This window comes from Staurois parvus, unplaced genomic scaffold, assembly GCF_062004578.1.
Source record: "Staurois parvus isolate SC_StPar_1 unplaced genomic scaffold, SC_StPar_1.0 ptg000081l, whole genome shotgun sequence".
NCBI lineage: Eukaryota > Metazoa > Chordata > Amphibia > Anura > Ranidae > Staurois > Staurois parvus.
In genome coordinates, this window is record NW_028317877.1 from 7042107 (window position 1) to 7065623 (window position 23517).

The 23517-nt window shown below is 42.1% G+C and overlaps 1 protein-coding gene across 4 annotated transcripts in view; it reads right to left on the reverse strand.

The window, feature by feature from the left end:
• TIAM2 (TIAM Rac1 associated GEF 2) overlaps positions 1 to 23517 on the reverse strand; it is a 386278-nt gene that overhangs the window by 234235 nt on the left and 128526 nt on the right. For 2 of the 4 annotated variants that reach the window (XM_089669765.1, XM_089669763.1), the window contains exon 1: positions 13954 to 14120. The exons of the other annotated variants lie outside the window; for them this stretch is intronic. The gene's annotated coding sequence lies outside the window, so the exon portion shown is untranslated. Of the gene's footprint in view, positions 1 to 13953; positions 14121 to 23517 lie in introns of those variants that run through there. 4 annotated transcript variants of the gene reach the window in all.

The window sequence follows — 23517 nt, forward strand, 5'->3', positions numbered from 1 at the left end:
AGGGATCATTGCAAAGCTCCTGGTTCTAAAGGCACTCAGGGGAGAAGTCAGAAGCGCCAGGGGGGGATCCGAGAAAAGGAGGATCAGGGCTGCTCTGTGCAAAACCACTGCACACAGCAGGTAAGTATAACATACTTGTTATTTAAAGCAGAGATCCACCCAAAAGGGGAAGTTCCGCTTTAAAGACTGGTCCGCCCTTAATGGGGCACCTTTGGAGATCGGGGGGGGGGGGGGGGGTACCCAATATTGACAGGTACCCGCTCCCTATTATGCTGTGATTGCCTAGGCGATCAGAAGCAGAAGTTGCCCTTCCCCCTCCCTCCGCATAGTCTTCTGGGACACATGACAGGCCCCTGAAGACTACGGGGCCATTCAGGAAGCACAGTGCTACTTGCGCATGCACAGTGGGCCCCGGCTGTGAAGCTGCAAGCTGTCACAGCCAGGTGCCCACACTGAAGATGCCGGCGCCTGGAACAACAGACGGCTAGTGAAATGGGCTGCAGGGAGGACACTGCAGGATCGTGGGACAGGTAAGTGGCTGTTTTTTAAAAGTCAGCAGCTACAGTTTTTGTAGCTGCTGACTTTTATTTTTTTATAATGTGAGTGGAACTCTGCATTAAAAAAAATAAATATAAACTGAGCCTTTAGTATCACTTTAAATCTGATTTTGAATGTCCATTTCACAGTACTTTTACTGCTTGTTTTAAAAGGTGAATGTAATGTATGTAGCGGACGTTTTCTGTACTGAACTATATCTAAATTCTGATGCTTTTACTTTTATTGTAACAAAAATACCAACAGGATGTTTAGCCACCATCTAGAGTGCAGTCCATCTGTAAAAAACATACCTACCTTTCTCTTTGGTCCCACGATCTTCACTGTGCGGTCCTGCCTGGCCTTTAGAAGGAAAATGTCCCAACTGGGTCCTCTTCCTAATGCACATGCACCGCTGCCCCATTCATTCCTATTGATGAGCAGTACTCATGGTGGTGCAACACAAGAGAGAATCAGCCAATAATAAAACACACTCTTGCAAGTGTAAGAGCGATTCAGAGGATGAATATTTATGTTAGAAGGCCTGGCTGTCCTGTCAACTGCCTGAGGTCACACATTGCCTGCAAGCCTCTAAGGCTAGGTTCACATCTGTGAGGGTGGTGCCGCTGCGGATCCGCACAAAAATTCGTGCAGCCGCACCACCCACACAGAAGAATGCGGACCCGCGGGCAGGTGCCATTAATTCTAATGGCACGTCGCCCACACTGGAAATGGCAACCACACAGGGAACAAAGGTTCCCATGTGGGCTACGTTTTCAGAAGTGCAGGGACTTCTTGCCTACGTACCCCTGGGCACGAGAGGCCATTCAAATGAATGGGCTCTCGTGCCCGTGCAAAACGCAGCCCACAGGCACGCGGATATGTGAACCAGGGGTAAATAAGCGGATTAGAATCAAATAACCAAGCCCCACAGTTGAGATCTTTCACAATTAAGCTGGCCATATAATGTTTGAATTTTGGCCAATTCCCCTCCTGCCAGACATGCTTGAAAAATTGAAGAAACTAGGGGTCAAACTAGGAGAAAATTGTCAGCAGAACAGAGGCTGCATTCAATTAGCTGCAACCATTGTTCGGGTATTCTAACAGCCGCCTCTGCTGAATGAACAAAATCTATACGTGTATAGCCAGTCTTAAGCTTGCATAGTCTAATCAATATACGACTGAATACTTTGATCCTTGCATGTGCCCAGTTGTGATTTTCAGATTTCGAAAGCTCACATGCAGCCACTAAGCACCAGTGTGACCATTTTCCCATACTCAGGCAGATGTTTAGTTAATTACAATGACAAAAGATGAGCTCATTCTCCTAGTGATTACTAGGATTGTTAGTTCTATTATCAAAGGTTTCTCCTTTGAAATCAGATGTAATTTTTCTAAGTGAGGGGGCGTCCTGCAGAAATTATGCTCGGTTAGCAATTCAGCTGCAGTTTTGGCAACTATGGAGTTTATGCAAATCATAAAGATGATTGGTGTATCCTGATTCTTTTTTTTTTTTGCTTCCATCCATCAAGTCCTTATGTGAGAATCTCTTAGAATCCCATAGATATGCACCTTTCTTTGGCTTTCCAAGATGATGAGCTCATAGAAATCTTTCAGTAAATATCCAGCAATGGAAAAAAATGTAGGAACACACCACGGGCCTTTAAATTATTTCATACCAGGAATTTCAAGTATCTGAAAAAAATTCAAAGTTTGAAGTAAGCTGCACACAACAATTATCTCCCCTGTTCCACAGATCCCAGACTGCAAGAGCTACATGAGGTTGTCCTTAAAGTGGTTGTAAAGGCTGAAAGTTTTTTTTAACTTCATGCATTCTATGCATGAAGGTAAAAAACCTTCTGTGTGCAGCAGAGCCCCCAGACCCCTCAATACTTTCTTGAGCCTCATCGCTATCCAGCGATGTGAATGACAGCCTCGGCTGTCCCGAGTCTCTGCCTCCTCATTGGCTGAGCCAGCAAGCAGGATCCATTGGCTCCCGCTGCTGTCAATCATAGCCAGTCAACCAATGAGGAGGGAGGGGGCAGGACCAAGTCACAGCTCCATGTGTGAATGGACACACGGACCAGCAGGTGCCCCCATAGCAAGCTGCTTGCTGTGGGGGCACCCGACAAACAGGAGGAGTCAGGAGAGCCTGCGGGGGACCTGAGAAGAGGAGGATCCAGGCTGTTCTGTGTAAAACCACTGCACACAGCAGGGAAGTATAGACATGTTTGTTATTAAAAAAAAAATTACCTTTAGAATCGCTTTAAATTATAACTATACTAACTTCCTCCCCTTCTTCCTCAACCCTTTTGGTGTTCCAGAAGTCATTTATTTTACATTTTATATTAACACATAAAAAGGTGAATACTGAATTGTCAAGATAAAAATGCAGTTTTACAATGGTTGTACATGTACATATGTGCAGTCATCATATACAGTCATGGCCAAAAATATTGGCACCCCTGCATTTCTATCAGATAATGCACCACTTCGCTCAGAAAACTTTTGTTATTACAAATGTTTAGGCATTCTCATGTTTATTTCTTTTGTTTGTATTGGTATGACACAAAAAAGTGGAGAAAGAAAAAGGTAAATCTTACACATTCCACCCAAAACGCCAAAAATGGACTGGACAATATTATTGGGACCTTCTCAAAATTGTAAGAAATAATTGCATTCCATGTTTGTGATGCTCCTGTAATTTGTAATTAAACTCACCTGTATCAATTAACAGGTGCTGACTATATAGAAATCATACCAGCAACCGGTTAAAATGGTGAAAAATTTACTCGACTCAAGAAATCCACATGAGAATGATTCAACATTTGTAATTGCAACATTTTCTGGGTGAAGTGTTGCATTATCTGACAAAAAAGCAGGGGTGCCAATATTTTTGGCCATGACTGTAAATACCTATACTTTTCTGGAAGATTGAAGGCGTCAGAGCCAGAACAAATGTATCATTGTCCAAATGAGCAAGTTAACAATAACTCTAATGCAGGCCTTACATGGTTCAAATTCCAAACAATTTTGGTACGAAAATCAGACGTAAGAATAATAGGCCGATTTTCACTTTGTTTGTGGGGCGATGGCATCGGACGATTTTTGTGATTCCTCATTTATCAAGCATGCTGGAAAATTTGTGAAAAACGACCGATTTTCGAAATCATTGGTGGCACCATTGGATTACAGAATGAACGACGTTTCGATTTGCGGACGAAAAATCGTGTGGAATTTGAACCATGTATGGCCTGCATAAGGGGGAGATTTCCTAAAACTGGTGCACTCAGAATCGGGTACAGCTGTGCGTGGTAGCCAATCAGCTTCTAACTTCAAGCTGTTCAATTAAGCTTTGGCAATAAAATCTGCAAACTGAATCATTTCTATGCAAAGCTACCCCAGATTTTGCACTTTCTGGTTTTAGTAAATAACCCCCATGATTAATTTTAACTAAATAGTTTTATTTTTTTTACTTTTATTATGAATAATGTTTTAATTATTATTTTGTTCAAATTTGCTACTATGAGCTGACAAATAGACAAAAATGTGAACAAAAAATGTAAAAAGTCAACAAAGTCAACTTTTGTTATTATTTATGAACACCGCAGTCTTAAAAGATGAAGTTTTCTGTGCAAAGCAATTGCACAAGGAAATTAACTTAAAACTGTATCCTGCAGTCTTGTGATCAGCATGTCATAGTTTGGTAGCTAGTTTATGATTGTTTCCAAATTTAGCTGGCCATACACGTCTAGATTTTCAGACAAACATTCTTTGCATATTGGATAAATGGACTTATGTCGTTTGAAAATTGTCTTTGGCTTTTAACATTTGATTTTAAAATGAATGTAATTTCTGAACAATAACCACATACACTGGCCGAAAATTAGTTTAATTTCCTTCCTGCCCCTTCAAATTTTCCTGTCACTGCTGTTGAATGCAAACATCGATTTGATTAGAAAATCAAATGAATATTCTTGAAACGAACGTTCTCAAACAAAAATCTATACGTGTATGGTCAGCTTTAGTTTATATGGGAAACTGTTAGTGACAGCATGCTGTCGGAGCTAGGAGCCCACACAGGGACAGGATTTCAGTTCTACAACTTCAGTTCTACAATGGAATGTAAAGGCTCAAGGTTTCTACCTTCATGCATTCACACAGGCATTCTGATCAGGTCAGCCTGTCAGTTTTTCAGGCAGACCTGATCGGATGGTGCATGTATTCCTAAGGACCAGCGGATGTAAATGGACTTGTGTCAGTTTACACCTACTTACCTCCAATCCAATCTGTCCCCCTCCATCTCGGTGGATTGGATTGGAGAGCAGTCAGGTGTAAACGGACATCTGGTCCGTTTACACCTGACCGCTCATAGAGCAAATCGGGCAAATCCCCTGCTGAGCAAAGCAGATTTTGTCCCATGTGAAAAGGGGCCTAAGGCCTCCTGCACACTTGGCGTTTAGCCCCAGTACATGAGATCCTGGCATTTTGGTGCTGGTAGAAGGCACAGACACACTACCGGCAACCTGTAAAACTCTATCAGAGGCTGAAAGTTGCTGCAACTGGACAGGGCTGGATGGTGCATCGAGTGGTGCTAACATTTAAGGCAGTATGTACCCAGGTACAAATGCCCAGAACGCATACTGCTCTAAATGGTAGTATCACTTGGTGCACCATCCAGCTACGGCAGCTTTACTGACTGCTAGCAGAGTTTTACTGACTGCTAGCAGTAGGGCTGGACAGTGTGCCAGTGCCTTCCACCAGATCTCATGCACTCTAGATGCCCATACATGTAATGATATAGCACTGTAATACCAAGCACTGGAAACACACTTTCTGAAACCAGGTGCCAAATTTTCCTTTTCTATGCCCGCAATCTAAAAATGAGAAATAAAATACTTATTTTTAAGATCTGCGATGGAAGATATTGTGTCCGGGGGGTGGCACACATCATAAATGATACATTGCCATGTTAAGGCTACATTCACACTAGCCTTGTTAGCAAGCGGCAGACAGGCGTTTGGGAAGCGTTTTTACCGTTTTCCAAATGCCTCGGAAAATTTTGCACATTGCAGCACATGGTGCTGTTTAAACAGGAGCGTTAGCATTGCGTCGCGGCAAAACGGACACCTCTGGTCGAGTCAGGAGGAGTTGAAGCCTCCTATTCAAGTCTATGGTGCCGCTCCGCAAACACCCGGCCGGCGGTTGCGAGGCGTTTAACACCATTCAAACTTCATTATAGGCTTTTGTGGGGCGTTTGTAGCGCTTCGCAAATGCCTAGCAACCACCGCTAAACCGCGCATGCAGTGTTTTTGGAGCAATAAAAACGCTCCACAAACGCCGAACCAACGCTTGTGAAACGCTATAGGGGCGTTTGGTAAGGTAAAAAAGTCAAGTGTGAATGAGCCCTAATTCTCCTTTTTTCAATTGAAATGTAACCAAATTGTATTAATCTTTATTCACCACAGTGGTAGCAATGCGATGTACTGTGTCGCAACATGCTGAGCTGAAAAAAAGTCTTGCATGTTCTTATTTTTTTCAGCGCACATGAGGACAGTGGTGTGGACTGAACTCATAAGACTCAAGGAAAATGTCCTTGTCAATGCATTGGGACTGCTTTGGGCAAGGCTGCTATGCAATGCATATGATGCAAACAGGCCCCTAGATATTTCTCCTTTAGGGCATGACATGAGGCATGACAGGTCCGTGTCAGGTCCGTGTCTAAAGAGTGGACAGGGACAGGCCCCACTCTGCTCTATGGGTGGCCAGGAGTAAAGAGACTCTGCTGTCCATTTACACCCGGGCTGCCTCGAATCCAGTCCGCCAAAAGGGATAAGGACACAGTCTTCATCTATTTTTTTTTGGCAGGCCTGATCGGATCCAGAGGTAGGCAAGTATAAACAGACTTGTGTCTGTTTACACCCACCCAGGGGCGTATTTACCACCAGGAAAACAAAGCATTTGCCTAGGGTGGCATTTTTCAGGGGGGCAGCACTGCCCCCCAGAAGAAAGGACAGAAGAAGGGACACGTGGCATGGGGACCAGGTGGGATCCGAGAGAGGCTATGGGCTGCTTGATGGTGCATGCAAAGCCCGACTGTCTTTCCCAGGGATGTCCAGAGCTATGAGGGTGAGTGTCTTTCTCTCTCTCTCTGGGTGGGGGGAAATGTGTGTTAGTGCAAAGCTCCCTGTGTTAATGCAAGGCTCCCTCAGGTGGGGGGGCATGGTCGTTGCTGGTCAATCTCGGGAAGGGGGGTGGGGGTCGTCCGATTTTTGTGTTGCCTAGGGCAGCACAAAACTTGAATACACCACTGCACCCACCTATCCAGGCATGCATACACCTTCCGATCAGGTCTGCCTAAAAAACTGACAGGTGGACCTGCTCGGATTGCCCATGGGAAAGAGCCCTTACTACATTTGTAATAAACCTGATGAAGGTGCTTGGGCACTGAAAGCCTACTATAATATCCAACACTATTAAGTCAACCATAGATAGATTGACATTCAGTCCATCTATGGGCAGGCTGGTTGTACAGAAGTTGATCTCTCTCAGCTGACTTCTGTACAACCAGTGTGTTGAAAACATTTTGCTTAGTCAGTGCCGCCAGCTATAGTCCATGATGCTGATAAGCATATAGAGATGGCAGGGAGGACCCCTTCCCATCATTGTGAGAATTCAATAGCTCTGCAGGATGGCTCCCCCATCCACCTTGAATGTGAGGATGGGTGAACGATCCATTTTCTTAAGCTCAACCTGCTGGCTGAATGAAAGAAAATGAATTATATATGGCCTGCCTTAGCTCTAAATAGTATTACCTGGTACAATTATCATTCTGACCTACAGAAGTCCAAAATATTTGCTTTTAAGCAATTACTCATAACCACAAGACAGCTCTTAACCAACAATGGGTAATGAAAATATATTGATTAGGAGATTTGTATTCAACTGTTGAAAAGCTATTGCACATTTAAACTGATTGGCACCAATCCTCACAAACAAACAGAATATCTTGCTGTCGAAATAAACAGAAAATGTACTAGTAATTACAATGTATTTATTTACAGTTTATCGGGGGAGCCCATTTGTAAAGTCTACTAAAGAGAAGCGACAGTTCTGTGACTACCCATAACAGCTGATCGTGTTCAAACTGTCACCAACTCCCCATGTGTGATTTCACACATATACATTTGTGCAGAAGCTTCATAAATATTTATTACACTCAGTTCTGCATTTTAGGCAAGTACAAGCGGAGGTTTGCTAGTGTAAATGGGGTGTAATCCCACTTTACATTTGGAACAATGTGAAAGCAGTACAATTAAAATTTCTATGTTGGTAGTGTTATCTTCACTATAAATCCATATAGTGAATTTAAAATGTAAAGTCCAGCTCCATGAAAACAAAAAAATCCACCCTTGAAGGGGGGAAAGGGGGGTATGCTCGTTATGTCTAGGACAGGAGAATCAAAACTACAGCCCGCGGCAAGTTTGCATTTGGCTCACAACAACCCTGACCGGCTGAGAGTAGATGTGCACATCTGCACATGCGCACGGGGGTTTCCATGCAAGCGCAAAGAAAGGAAAGGTTTTGCAACTCCATGTTGCTAGTCTTTGCACGTGTGCGGGAAAGCACTCATGTGCGCAGATAACCAGGGTCCCTGGCGAGTGCGCATATGTTTTGCAGGGCTTTTTCAGAATCTGAGCCCTGCATCAAATCTGCGCACATACCAGGGAACGCATTACGTTTTGCCTAGGTGAGGAAAGCAGAAGTGCTGCTTTGCAACATGAATGAAATATGTTGTATGAAAAAAAAAAAAATGAAAAAAAATGATTTTGGTAGGAGAAGGAAGGGGAGAGGAGGCAAAGCACTGAATAACCTAAGAATTATTTGGGACTTAATATGCCTCCATATGTGTAACAGCAGAGAACCTGGGCATATGATGAATCAGGTCTGTAGACCAATATGACTGCAATGACTGATCATTCTTTTTTTTTGTCATGCCCATGTTGAGGCTTAAACCCAAAAAAGTTTTAAATTCGGAAGCCATCACAGACTTCCATGCGAACTGACTAGCAAGAGCTGATTTTGAGTTGGTGGCGACGTATTGTTGCTCGTATAAATTGCTTTGGCCCACAATCAATTCATACAAATCTTCCATGAAAAACAGTGGAGCGGCTAAACGCTAGTGCTGGCAGTGAACAGGGCTGATCCTGCTAACACTGCGTTTTTGGGGACACTATACAAAGGGGTCGCTAGTATAGTTCTGTTCGTGATCAATATATTGACCTGTACAAACACTATACTAGTAATGGAGGTGATCAGTGGCCTATAAAGTGAGTGCGATAGTGTGCGAGCAATCTCACGCTAGCTGACCCTGGCTGGGAGGGGCGTTAACTGATCCTGATGATATCTGATGTTGCCAGTGGCAGTAATACAGTGATCAGTGAAAAATTTAATATACTGACACCATGCTAATGGCACTGCCTGGGTGACGAGGTGATTAAAGCGTTAATAGGGGCGATCTAGATGTGCTAATCTAACGTGTGTGTGTGTAAAACGTAGTGGTTTTACTCAGTGCCGTGTTCGTTGTTCTCTCCCTGGACGGTATAGGGGGCAGGGGGGGGCACACGCATGCGCACGCACACCCGGAAATAGAAAGCAACATAAGATTATGTCACTTTGCCCAGAGCTGATGCTCGCTCTCACATTGTTGGCAGGTGGGTGGCAAGTAGTTAGAAATAAATAACTAACATTTTTTTTTAAACATTATTTTTCCTTTGTTCTACAATTTGTTTAAAAAAATACTTTCATCAGTGTAGTTCAATGTTACCATAGTAACATTGTACTACTCTGGGGGGTGATCAGGGATTTTTTTTTTTACACACTTTGCATTACATGAGCAATGAAGATTATTACTCTGCAATATAAAGCTTGCTTTGAACTGTCATGAATGTGTTAAGTTCATGACAGTTCAAAATACAGTGATCTGTGATTGGCTCCAGCTGGTCACATGATACAGAGTGCTGTGATTCGCCCCATGTGCCACGTGAGAGTTGTGGACCAATCACAGCTCTCCAGGAACAGAAGCAAAGCTTTTATGAATCAGACTGATTACACGATCACTGGGTCCCAATTACTGGAATTCTCATTCCACTGTGTTCGGTGAACATGGGGGAAAGGTTGTGTTCCTGCTCGAACGTGCAGTGCCCCCCTGTGTTGGCAAAGCACCAGTGATGTACAGGTACTTCGCTGGTTCTGTAGCTGCTGCCCGTCCGCAGTACATTGCGGGCAGGCGTCCCATAAGTGGTTAAAGCGCCCCCAGTGCTCTTGCGCAGAAGTGAATACATTCTTAGGTTGCGCATGCATATGAAAATCATGTTTGCACCACACATGTGAGGTATCGAATCGAATGTTATAGCAACAGCAAAACTTCTAGCATCAGTTCTCCTGTGTAATTGTAAACTGGTAACCCGGAAAAGCTTTTAAAGCGTCGCCTATGGATAATTTAATGCATTGCAGTGTGTCGCCATTACACGGCCGTGCACAAATTTAAAGCGTGCCATGTTAGATATCTATTTACCTGACCTAACATCATCTTTTTTATTTTACCAAACAATTGGGTATTTTATTGTGTTTTTGTGCATTAAAATTAATTAAAGTGTATTTTTTTTCATATTGTGTTTGGAAAACCGCTGCACAAATATCGTGTGACATAAAAAATCCAAATGTAGGGTAAACTAATGGTTTCTAAAGTAGGGCAGACAATGTAGTTGGGGAATAATCAACAGTAGATTTTCTAATGTGAATTACGTTTTTTTGGATCTAATGGGGTCATGCCTGTTCTTTTCATATGGGAATTTCATTGAATCACACACACACACACACACACACACACCCTCACTACATTCATTTTTCTATTTTAATTTCATCAACTGGAACTGTGCGTGAAGGGAAAATGTCATTTGCTAGAAAGAAGCATTACTAATGCCAAAAGCTTGTCCATTGAGTTCAAATGCATACATAAATCAATGCAATATCTACTTTAACATAAATTGATATATTCCGACCAAAAGCACATTTCCAGAATCTAAAGAAAAATATGCACATGCACTTTTGAGTCGATTGCACATGTGGTAGCCGGTCAGGAAGTGTGTGCGTGTGTGGTGGGAACATCAGCTGCCAGTTTCTTGTGCCAGGCCTTGCATAGCAACGACATGCAACTGAATCACTATTTGAATCACCAAGCACTGTAGGAAAATATAATATGCTGTGTTCTGAGAGAGGGTTAGAACTAGAACATTCATATTGATGTGGCTAATGAAAATAGCATTTATTAAAAATGAATAAAGTATACTTAAAGCAGCACTTTCACTCCATTTGTGTTCCGTTAGCCTGGCCCCTCAGATCCCCCCAACACACACACACACCTCAGCAAATTGCACATTTTTTTTTAATTTATTGGGGGGAGTCCTTTTTTTCAGTGGATCATAGCCAGTGCCTATGCATTCCAGGACTATTCCAGAATGACATTTCCTGCCCCTGACCAAAGTCTTTTGGAATGCCCATGTAACAGACCTCATGGGGCTTAGGGGCTGCGTATAAACCCACCATATATGCGCAATTCAACGTCATCAAGAGGCCGCATGTTAGGACCTGGTGGAGACAATCTATCTATTGATGGCATCACAAACAAGATGATGATGTTGTCACAGCAATGCAGCAGCTTTAGGCAGATGACAGTAGTACATCACTGAATTCAATAGGAGGGCGAGTATGTTATTCATCTCACTTCAACAGACCAGGTAAGGGTTAATATTAAAATTAACCTTGGGGGAGTAAAGTTCCTCTTTAAAGCCCACATCCAGGATTAAAGTGCCCCACTGAGCAGGAAAAACAGACCATGCATATGTACTAAGCAAACATGGCGGCCACCAGAGCATATAATATTACAATCCATAAATAGAAGCAAGGTGTTAATAAATTAATACAAATGAAAACAAAGCCTGTTATGGCACTATGGCCAAAGCACAAATCTTTGTTGTCAGTGCTGTACTGAAGGTACCATTCCAACCACACAAACACAGGAACTGAATGAAGATGCCAGGCCTCTAAGGGATCCATCTCATATCCAAGTCCACAGCAATAAGGAAATAGGCCACACAACTGCTCAGTTCCAAACGTATTGCATTTATCTGGAGAATGGACTTATCTCCAGCTGGATGCAGGCTCCATCACAATGCTTTTGGCCCCCTAATAGGGCTTAATCATAGAGGTCTCTATGACTATGCCCTATTAAGACCGAAACCTGTCAGATTCAGACATCACACCCTTCTGGAGATTTATCCATTTCTCTAATAAATCCTTGACTTTTGGATTTCAGTGTTTGTACAAAGTATTTAATTCATTGCTGAGGTTGTAGTGTTTTCTGAATGGGCAAAGTGTACACAGGGGCCAGGCACGACACCAGCACTGGTATTGGTCGGTGGGTGGAACTGCAGCGCAAGCTATACTACGATAAAACATGCAAGGCTAAATTGAAAAACACACATTAAAATACCAATGCCCAGGGTTAGCTCACCTTTACAAAAAAAACTGCCTATACAGGTAAGGGGTATTTGTATATAAAAACAAACTGTGCAGCTTTGACTAAAGTTGGATGAAGCCCTTGTTGTAAGTGTATGCCGTTTAAATACTTCCTATAGCCTGGCCAAAAAATCCCAGAGCTTGTATCCCCCTGTCCTGTCTTGACACTAGAAACTTGCTAAGACATTCTCAGCCCTCAAACCTCCTCATTTGCGCTCTTTCTCCATCATCTCAGTAGCTCTGAGCTCAGCAATGATGCAATGGAGGAGATAGTGAACATGTGCAGTGAATTTAAGAGCTCCCTCCTGTGATAGTGGGGATGAGCAGTAACTACTAGGAGTATCTTAGCAAAGTCCTAGCAACAGCACAGGATGGGATGATGATATATCTCAGAGTTTTTTGGCCAGGCTTCAGGAGGGATACATAAATGGCCTACACCTATAGCAAACGCATTACCCACCTTGGTCATGGCCTACACCTATAGCCAACGCATTACCCACCTTGGTCATGGGTTCATGGTTACCTACAGAAGCCGGTTACCTGCCTAGGCAGTTTTTTTGGTAAAGGTGAACTAATGCTTCAATATGAATATTGAGACTAGAACATTGCTAAGATACTCCCAGCCATCAAGCCTCCTCATTTGCGCTCTTTCTCCATCGTCACAGTAGCTCTGAGCTCAGCAATGATGCGATGGAGGAGATAGTGGACATGTGCAGTGGATTTGAGAGATCCCTTCTGTGATAGTGAGGATGAGCAGTAACTACGAGGAGTGTCTTAGCAAAGTCCTAGCAACAGCACAGGATGGAATGATGACATATCTGAGAGTTTTTTTAGCCAGGCTTCAAGAGGGATACATAAATGCTCTACACTTATAGCAAACACATTACCCACCCTGGTCATGGGTTCATGGTTACCTACGGAAGCCGGTTACCTGCCTAGGCAGTTTTTTGGTAAAGGTGAACTAATGCTTCAATATGAATATTGACACTAGAACATTGTTGAGACACTCCCAGCCCTCAAACCTCCTTATTTGAGCTCTTTCTCCATCGTCACAGTAGCTCTGAGCTCAGCAATGCTGCGATGGAGGAGATAGTGGACATGTGCAGTGGATTTGAGAGCTCCCTACTGTGATGGTGGGAATGAGCAATAACTACTAGGAGTGTCTTAGCAAAGTCCCAGCAACAGCACAGGATGAAATGATGACATATCTGAGAGCTTTTTGGCCAGGCTTCAGGAGGGGTACATAAATGGCCTACACCTATAGCAAACGCATTACTCACCTTGGTCATGGGTCCATGTTTACCTACAGAAGCCCGTTACCTGCCTCGGCAGTTTTTTTTGGTAAAGGTGAACTAATGCTTTAATATGAATATTTTCATTAAGCAAGTCTCTTTCATATGTATACAGTATATAGAGCACATTGTAAAAGACTACAGTTCCAGTAAATAAATAAATTATGATTTTCCCACTGGTGCAGCCATTGCAAATAATACTTTACATCCTTACAAAACTATGGGCAGAGAAATCAAGTTCTTCTACACCCTTTTACATTTCCTCCAACAGCTGGACTTTTAGCACGTGTGCACTCCATACATACATGAGTACCCAAGCAACAAACACACGACTGCCTTTAGTTCTACCAGCACAGAAAAGATCCACCATCAAGATATGTATATATTCAATCAATTTTAAACACTTAAATTCCTTTTTTTAAATATGTTAGCAACAGCATCGTCAAAGTGACTTCAAATATTAGAAGGCTAGAACACGCTCACATCCCAAACTCTTTCGGTAAATTAAAGGCAAGCATATCATCAAACGCTGTCTGTGAAAACTCACCATCTGTGCTTAAGCCGGCAGGAGCTGAAAGACATCAAGGCTTGGATGAAGACCGTTCTACTAAACTCTTTGCTTTTCTTCTACTTTCGAACGAAGAGAGACTACAACTCACAAACGTTTAAGTATGTAGATGTTAAGAGCTGAAAGGAGAGTCAGGTTGTCTTGGATGTATTTCTGTCTGCTTACTACACCCCTCAATGTATTCATGTTTTTTCCTTTGGTGGAACAGTATGATGCAGCCTTAACTAACAGCAGTTTTCCACAAAGCACTCAAAGTGATTAGCCTGGATGACCTGGCACACAATCTGGGAGTCACCAGGGAATACTCCAATGACTGAGCTTGTTGTTTGACCCTGCATTCCAAAATTACCACGAGACTGCTAAAAGAAGGTTAGTACGGTACTCAATCTGCTCAATGAACATTCGCTTACTTCCAGTTAGCCCCTAGATCTATTTTAAAGTAGTAAAAGACAAACGCAGGCACTGTGTCACTCTACCAACCCCGGGGATGCTTGGCTACAAAACACTTATTCTGTGCAGGACCAGGAACAGGGATGTCATTAAACACCTCTGCTAGAGAGCACTGACAACCAATGAAAAGGAATATAGCCAAAAATGTCTTCAGTCTTATACAGGGTTCAGTATCGTTCCATACACTTTTTACATGGAAATATTCAGAAACTTCAAACCTATTCTATCATTTAAAGTAGAATTAAACCCAAATCCAAAAATGTATTATATTGCAAGTTACTAATTCTTAGATGTGTAGGCTATAGTAGTTTTCTTTGTTTAGGTTTTTTTTCTCCCTTTATTTCTACCTGCTGACCCTGCTGTTATTTTTCATCTTCCTTTAACCACTTCAGCTCCAGGACATTTTACCCACTTCATGACTGTTGTCGATAGCCCCTGGCTATCAATGACCATGGCTATTTTTTGCTATTTAGCAACGTGCTACTTTAACTGGCAATTGCACGGTCATGCAGCACTGTACTCAAACAAAATTTATATAACTTTTTTTACACAAATAGAGTTTTGTTTTGGTGGTATTTTTATTTTTAATACATTATTATTATTATACAGGATTTATATAGCGCCAACAGTTTGCTCAGAGCTTTACAATATAACGGGAGACAATACAGCAACAATACAGTTCAATACAAGAGGGATAGGAGGGCCCGGCCCCTTGGAGCTTACAATCTAGGTAATTTAAATAAAACTGAAATGTTGAAAACAAAATATATTTTTTTTACTTTCTGCAAGAATAGCCAATAAATAAAACCGAAAAAATCTAATTTCTTCAAGAATTTATGTTAAAATGTATTCTGTACGTTTTTGGTAAAAAAAAAAAATCCCAACAAGTGTATATTGATTGGTTTGCATGAAAGTTATACTGTCTAAAAACTATGCTCCCTGCTTCTCAGGAAGAAGAAACAAAAAGATTGTTCCTTCTGTACAGAGCCCTGTGTTGATTGTCAACACAGGACTCTGGGCTGTGATTGGACACAGACGATCAGCAGGTCCTGGCCAAGAATCATGAAAACTTAATCCACAAGCTTTAACCAGTGCTCGACTAGACACTAATAGAAGTCACAATACTGCTATATATTGCTGATGAGAAAAGGTATTTTAGCAGTTTATATTTACTAAAATATTTGCATTTCCATGTTCTGTGTACTGTGGGAGACCAGATATATTGAATGCAGGGTCCTGGGTTTAGTAACACTTTAATGCAGGGAATGCATATAGGTAAAAAAAATTTCTTGACTACACACAGATTATTTCTTTTGGAAAAGATTGATCATAAAACAAGCATGTATGGCCACCATATGACCAAAGTGTGCTACTGGATGGATCACCATGGAGCGGATCGCTGAAGAGATCCGCTCTATTCCTGCCCCCTGCTGGCCAGCTTCCACACAGTCAGAGAGTGCCTATGATATCCAGCATCCAGAGGAGGGAGCCCTGTATCCAGGCTGAGCGCCCGTCTATCCTTAAGGGGACCTCTGGACCCAGCAGATTCTCATATTAACCCAAGCTTGATGACCAGTATCTAGAAGGAAGCTCACCATCCTGCCCATCACAGATCATTACTTAGTGATTTTATACTTATATGCGCATTTTCCATGCGCTTCCGGTGAGTGCGCATTTCTTCCATTTGATTCCAGTCACAAGTTTATTGAGATATCTGCCTCGTAGGAAACCATCGCATGTGCCATTTTTTGAACTTTATTCATTTGTTCGCATGAACTTATATCCAGCTACTTATTTATTGATTTATTATATCCAACTACTTATTTACTGATTTATTTTATTAAGCACTGCACTTTATTATGCTCTATGGGTGGCTTGGGGTATAAGGACTCTGCTTTCCGATTACATCTGGTTACCTCTGATCTGCCCAAATGGAAGAAAATGCAGTCCTCCTCCATTTTTTTAGCAGACCTGATGGGACCTGGAGGTAGGCAGGTGTAAACGGACATAAGTCCATTTACACCCGCCTATCTGTAGGAATACATGGACCATCCGATCAGGTCTGTCTGAAAAAGTGACAGGTGGTCCCTGATTGGGTTGCCCATTTGAAAGTACCCTAAAACAACAAATATTGGGTTAGGGTTTAGGCTTAGTTTGCAGCAAACCACAAAGCAACGTATAGCATATAACTTACTGTATTCATGGAGTAATGTACTACAATAAAATGATACCTGCATCATTTTATCACAACAATCAGATTCATTTTGGTGTGAACAGGCTGTATACAAAGCAAGGCTTTTTAACTTGTCTTTGCTTTGGAAAAGTGTTGCGCAACACTGTCCAATGTAGCCCAACAAGGAGAACCAGTCCTCAGTGTTTCAGAATATATTCTTTTATTTTGCTAGGGCCTTTTTATCAAGGTACACTGCGTACACATATTGCTGACACAGGCAAAGCTGCCCTTTGTTTGCAGCCTGTCACCACGTATTTGTGCAGTAAAGTAATAGGCACCAGAGCACCACACATTTTTTTCCTCCCTATTGCCATAGCTACCATTGTACAATGAAATTGCAGTGTGCATAGTCAACTTCATAATATTCCCACTTGAAACAAAAGTATATAATAAAATAATAATTGTCCAATATGCATTTCCAACCAATTTGGAATGTTCACTCCCAGCCTGGAACATCATTTACTATTATGATATTCAAACAGAACTGTCTATTGTCTTTTCAATACATATCGGGTAAACAAACATGCAGTGATAAGCTTGGTATAGAAGTCAGGCGTACCTCGGTTTACAAATTTAATGTGTTCTGCGGGACTTTTCGTATTGCGAAAAATTTAAAAACCAAAACGCGGTTTCCCATAGGAATGCATTAAAAACCAATTAATCCGTTCCGGAGGTCAGAAAAAAGTAAAAAAAAAAAGGTCTTTTATCTGTTCAAAACTCTTTATAAAGTGCACTTTAAAAGCATAAATACTGTAAAGGGACATGATTAAAAATTACTTTGTAAATGCGTTGAAAACCAATTAATCCGTTCCGGAGGTCAGAAAAAAGTAAAAAAAAGTCTTATCTGTTCAAAATTCTTTATAAAATGCACTTTAAAGGCATAGTACTGTACAGGGACATGATTAAAAAACATTTGTCAATGCACTGAAAACCAATTAATTCATTCCAGAGGTCAGAAAAATGTAAAAAAAAGTCTTATCTGTTCAAAACTCTTTATAAAGTGCACTTTAAAGGAATAGTACTGTACAGGGACATGATTAAAAAAAATTTGTAAATGCATTGAAAACCAATTAATCCGTTTGTATTGCGAAAAAAATTCATAAACCGAGGCATAATTTTCGATGGATTTTTATAAAACCATAAATTACGCCTGTACTGAAATTCGTCCAGTTCATCAGGAACCAGCCAAATTTCAATCTGTGTGTAGCCCTGTCTGTTCAACAGAAACCAATCGTTAGACCAGCTTCTGTCGAATGGTCCTGCTAGAAAACCAGCATTCGATCAGCCGACGGCTGCAGAGTTGATTAGTGTATTTTGACGAGGAAGCGGGGGGGGGGGGTGAGTCCCCTCTTTGAAAATACAATAACACCGTGGGAGAGATCCCTGCATCCACATCACTTGTGTGGATGCAGGAATCTGAATGTTTTTCTTTTGAATTCAAACCGATGGTTGAATGAAAAAACCTCACAATGTATACCCAGCTTTAGTGTGTACTGGGAACAAAAAGGGCGTAGCATTCTTGTGCAATGTAGTGCGTTCCAATGCAATGCAACGCAAGGTAAAAGAATTAAGATAAAAATAACCTACATCCTAATTAAAATGCCCAAAGTGTTGTACAGTGCATCAAGAGTGGAAGTTAAAAGAAAAGCTTGTACGTGCTGTGAATGAACCCTATTAGACATCATCACTATGTTAAAAATTATATCAAGGTGTGTTAAAGTTTAAAAGAACTTTGTTTCTATGTATAGTTTGTAATTAGACACGTGGATGGGAGCAGTCAAATTTGTTCATTACACTCTCAGGCTCGGCTTCCTGTTTTAGAGCTTACATAGGCCGCTGTTGTGTTCCGCCATTGAGGTTCCATGCACACTGGACGTTTTAATAATGCTGGTAATGTTAGTTGTGTAAAGTAGAGTTTTTCTGCATTTTTTTAGCATTTTTGAATTAGAATTTAGCAGCATTTTGCCACGTTTTTGTGCGTTTGCGTTTTTTTTACCAAAAAAAGTCCAAAAACGCCAGTTTGCCACGATTTACCGCATTTTGCTGTGTTTTTCAGTATTAGAGCATTTTTACAGCTAAAAAACTCCTCTAGAAACCCAATAGTCCTGTTTTTTTTTTCCAGCCAAAAAACGTTGATTACAGTCTATGTGTGCATGGACACATAAGATAACATGCTGGGGGGTTTACTGGCTGTAGAAAAAAATGTCAAAAGCCAAAAACGTCCAGTGTGCATCAGGAGTCAAAGTGCACACTGACCGACCACAAGCCCAGGGATTCTTAATTAATGCAAGGTAGTGTGGAGGACTGTCCTGAGGCTATACCCTACATGGTTTGTGTTGAGTTTTAGTTGAATGCAACAGGTACTATTGATATGCATTTGCATTGCAGGCAAAACAGGCCAGGCCTTTTGCTTTAATTTTGGGCATGAGTTTGAAGCCATCATTCACCAACATACAGAGCTAAACAACAGTGTGGTGATATGGTACGATGTAAAAAGGATATTATTTTGCCCAGGATTCTCAGCAAGGCAGGTTGAAGGACTCCAGGGTGCTTGTATAAGATGGAGAAGTTTTTCAGTTCCCTTGGTTCTTTGTAAAAGTCTGTTTGGGTCCTTGAGCTTGGAGATTTCACAGTGATCTGGGTGGGAGGAAATCTCCAATCCTGAGACCAAGTTTTGGGAATGGCCAGGAGACTGATTGTGCAGGTGTGTGTGGGTCTCTTCTAGACCAGTAAACACAGATACAACACCTCCTGCGCTCGGGGAACCCAGATCAGTAGAGGACCGATGGACCAATATAAAATATGATAAATGGATGTATGGAAGTTCCTCCAGGACTGATCAAAGGTTGTCCAGCTCTAATGCGAATCTGGAGAAGCTCAATATAAACTGTAGTAAAGAACAAAAAACAGAGAGCACCAATCTTGTGCATTACCACAGTAAGCAATTCATAGATTTATTGATATAGGAAATATACTCACAAGAGTAGCAATACAACAGGCATATAAAATCCCAGAAACGAGTCCCTGGATTAGGAGACATGTGCGAATCCCATCAGGAGGGGAGACTCTCAGGATGAATCTGACGCGTTTCGAAGGGGGGGGGGTCCCTGAACTCTGATGAAGAAGGGACCCCCCTTCGAAACATGTCAGCTTCATCCTGAGAGTCTCCCCTCCTGATGGGATTCACACATGTCTTCTAATCCAGGGTTTCTGGGATTTTATATGCCTGTAGTATTGCTACTCTTGTGAGTATATTTCCTATATCAATAAATCTACAAATTGCTTACTGTGTTTTTTGTTCTTTACGACAGGGTCTCTTCTAGAGTCAAGACCAGGGTTCTGGGCTCCACCCTCCTGAGGAGTCCATGTGGGTGCAAGGGAGCATCTACAAGCATGCATGGTGGCACGGTGTAGTCTGGCAGAACAGACAGAGGGCCCAAGCCTGTGGGCTGGAGAAGCAGGAAAGCTGTGAAAGAGCACTAACCAAGGTACAGCGTTTGTATATGAATGGTGAAAAGGACCAAGGCATAAAGCTTGAGCACCAGTGCTGCTAAAGAGAGCCAGGTGGCTGAATCACTGTTTTGCACTGATGGTAGATACACCTGTGTGGAAAATATACATTGTATGGACTTTTTTTTTGTTTCCTTTAATAAAAGTGGGCCAACAAGCCTTTACCCACCTAAGGAAATGACAGCCGCAAGGCGCATCTCTCATTCTGGGAGGACATCATATGACCGCACATGCACGGCTCCGGGGGTGTGCAGCGCGGTGATTAATGGTGTGCTGTGTCCCTCGGACACAGCAGATCACCGATCCACGGAAAGAGCCGAAGTTGTCGGCTCGGTCATGTGATCAGCTGTGTCCAATCACAGCTGATCGCATGTAAATAAGGAAATGCCGGTTATCGGCATTTCTCTCCTCACGAGCTGTCACGCTGACAGCTCGAGAGGAAAGAAGAGCTGGTAATCGGCATTCCTCAGAGGGGACATGTACACTGAACATCAGGGCACTGATGATCAGTGTGCCCTAATGATCAGTGTAGCCCCAGCAGTGCCAGCTGTCAGTGTCCATCAATGCCAGCTGTCAATGCTCATCAATGCCACCTGCTAGTGCCCATCAGTGCCATATCAATGCCAAATATCAGTGCCTACCAGTGCACATCAATGCCACATATCAGTGCCCATCTGAGGTGCCTGTCAGTGCCAGTCAGTGCCACCTATCAATGCCAGTCAGTGCCACCTATCAGTGCTGCCTATCAGTGCCAGTCAGTGCCGCCTATCAGTTGCAGTCAATGCCGCCTATCAGTACCAGTCAGTGCCACCTATCAGTGCCACCTAACAGTGCCAGTCAGTGCCACCTAACAGTGCCAGTCAGTGCTGCCTATTAGTGCCATATATGAGTGCTGCCTTTCAGTGCCCATCAGTGATGCCTGTCAATGCCCATCAGTGTCACCTACCAGTGCTTCCTCATCCGGGCCCATCAGTGCCACCTATCAGTGCCCATCAGTGCAGCCTCATTAGCAAATATCAGTGAAGGAGAAAAATCACTTATTTACAAAATTTTATAACAAAAACTAAGAAAAAATGTTTTTTTATTTTAAAATTTTCAGTTGTTTTTGGTTTGTTTAGCAAGAAAAAAAAACCCAGTGGTGATTAAATACCACCAAAATAAAGCACTGTCTTAAAAATATTATAAAAATGTCATATGGGTACAGTGTTGCATGACTGCGCAATTGTCATTCAAAGTGTGACAGCGTTGAAAGCTGAAAATTGGCCTGGACAGGAAGGAGTTATAGGTGCCCTGTAGGCTAGTGGTTAAACAATAATTTCATGTGTGGACTCTACTCATTGGTAAGCTACCCTGAGCTAAACAACCCCTAAATATTACAATATATATATAAACCATTCCAAAGGTAGCCACGGCACTCTGTGTTTGAGAGATAAATGCCCAGGTGCTCACCCACAAAGAAATCGATATAAATCCAAAACTAGTTTAGAGGCACTCACGGGTCTTGCAGAGGAGGAAGATCAAAAACAGCAGTGTTTTTATTGTCAACATTTCGATGAAACTCAGTCCATCTTTCTAAAGACACTTCCTCTAAACAATTTTCGTATATATATAATATATATAAGTCAGTTGACTCTCAAACAAATTGAATGAATATTTAGTTCAATTATTCAATCATGCGAAAAGCAAATTCCTGTTCACTTGAATATCCAGTCATGTGCAGCTGAATTAAGTAAAAAGGAATTTGCTAAAAAAGACTGAATAACTACAGTGAATATTCACTCAATTTATTGAGTAAAGATTCTTTATACCTTTATTAAATCAGCCTTATTATGGCTTACAGCTCATGAATACCCCAAATCCACTATCTCAGAAAATTAGAATATTACATGCAATCAATAAAACAAGGATTGTACATAGAACAATATCGGACCTCTGAAAAGAATAAGCATGCATATGTACTCAGTACTTGGTTTGGGCCCCTTTTGCAGCAATTACTGCCTCAATGTGGTGTGGCATGGAAGCTATCAGCCTGTGGCACTGCTGAGGTGTTATGGAAGACCAGGATGCTTCAATAGTGGCCTTCAGCTTTTCTGCATTGTTCGGTCTCATGTCTCTCATCTTTCTCTTGACAATGCCTCATAGATTCTCTATGGGGTTCAGGTCAGGCGAGTTTGCTGGCCAATCAAGCACAGTAATCCCACGGGCATTGAACCAGGTTTTGGTGCTTTTGGCAGTGTGGGCAGGTGCCAAGTCCTGCTGAAAAATTAAGTCAGCATCCCCATAAAGCTCTTCTGCAGAAGGAAGCATGAAGTGCTCCAAAATCTCCTGGTAGACGACTGCGTTGACCCTGGACTTAATGAAGCACAGTGAACCAACACCATCAGATGAATGGCTCCCCAAATCAACACAGACTGTGGAAACTTCACACTGGACTTCAAGCATCTTGCAGTGTGTTCCTTTCTTCCTCCATACTCTGGGTCCTTGGTTTCCAAATGAGATGCAAAAGTTGCTCTCATCAGAAAAGAGGACTTTGGACCACTGAGCAACAGACCAGGTCTCTTTTTCTTTAGCCCAGGTAAGACGCTTCTGACGTTGTTTGTTGTTCAGGAGCGGCTTGACAAGAGGAATACGACATTTGAAGCCCATGTCCAGGATCCGTCTGTGTGTGGTGGCTCTTGATGCACTGACTTTAGCCTCAGTCCACTGTGAAAGTCCCCAACACTTTTGAATGGCCTTTTCCTGACAATCCTCTCCAGACTGCGGTCATCCTTGCTGCTTGTGCACCTTTTTCTTCCAGATTTTTCCCTTCCACATAACTTTCTATTAATGTGCTTTGATACAGCACTTTGGGAACATCCAACTTCTTTTGAAATTACCTTTTGAGGCTTTCCCTCCTTATGGATGGTGTCAGTGATGGTTTTCTGCACAACTGTCAGGTCAGCAGTCTTTCCCATGATTATGATTCCTACTGAACCAGACTGAGAGACCATTTAAAGGCTCAGGAACCCTTTGCAGGTGATACAGCTTAATTAGCTGATTAGAGTGGGACACTTTGAGCCTAGAATATTGCACCTTTTCACAATATTCTAATTTTCTGAGATTGTGGATTTGGGGTTTTCATGAGCTATAAACCATAATCATCACAATTATGACAAATCACGGCTTGAACTATCTTGCTTTGCATGTAATGAGTCTATCTCATATATTAGTTTCACCTTTTAAGTTGCATTACTGAAATAAATGAACTTTTGCATGATATTCTAATTTTTTGAGTTTCACCTGTATATGCTGTATAGTGGTGTAGCGCTCACCCCCTAAAGGGCCCGTTGTTTAGGTCCCAAGGCTCTTTC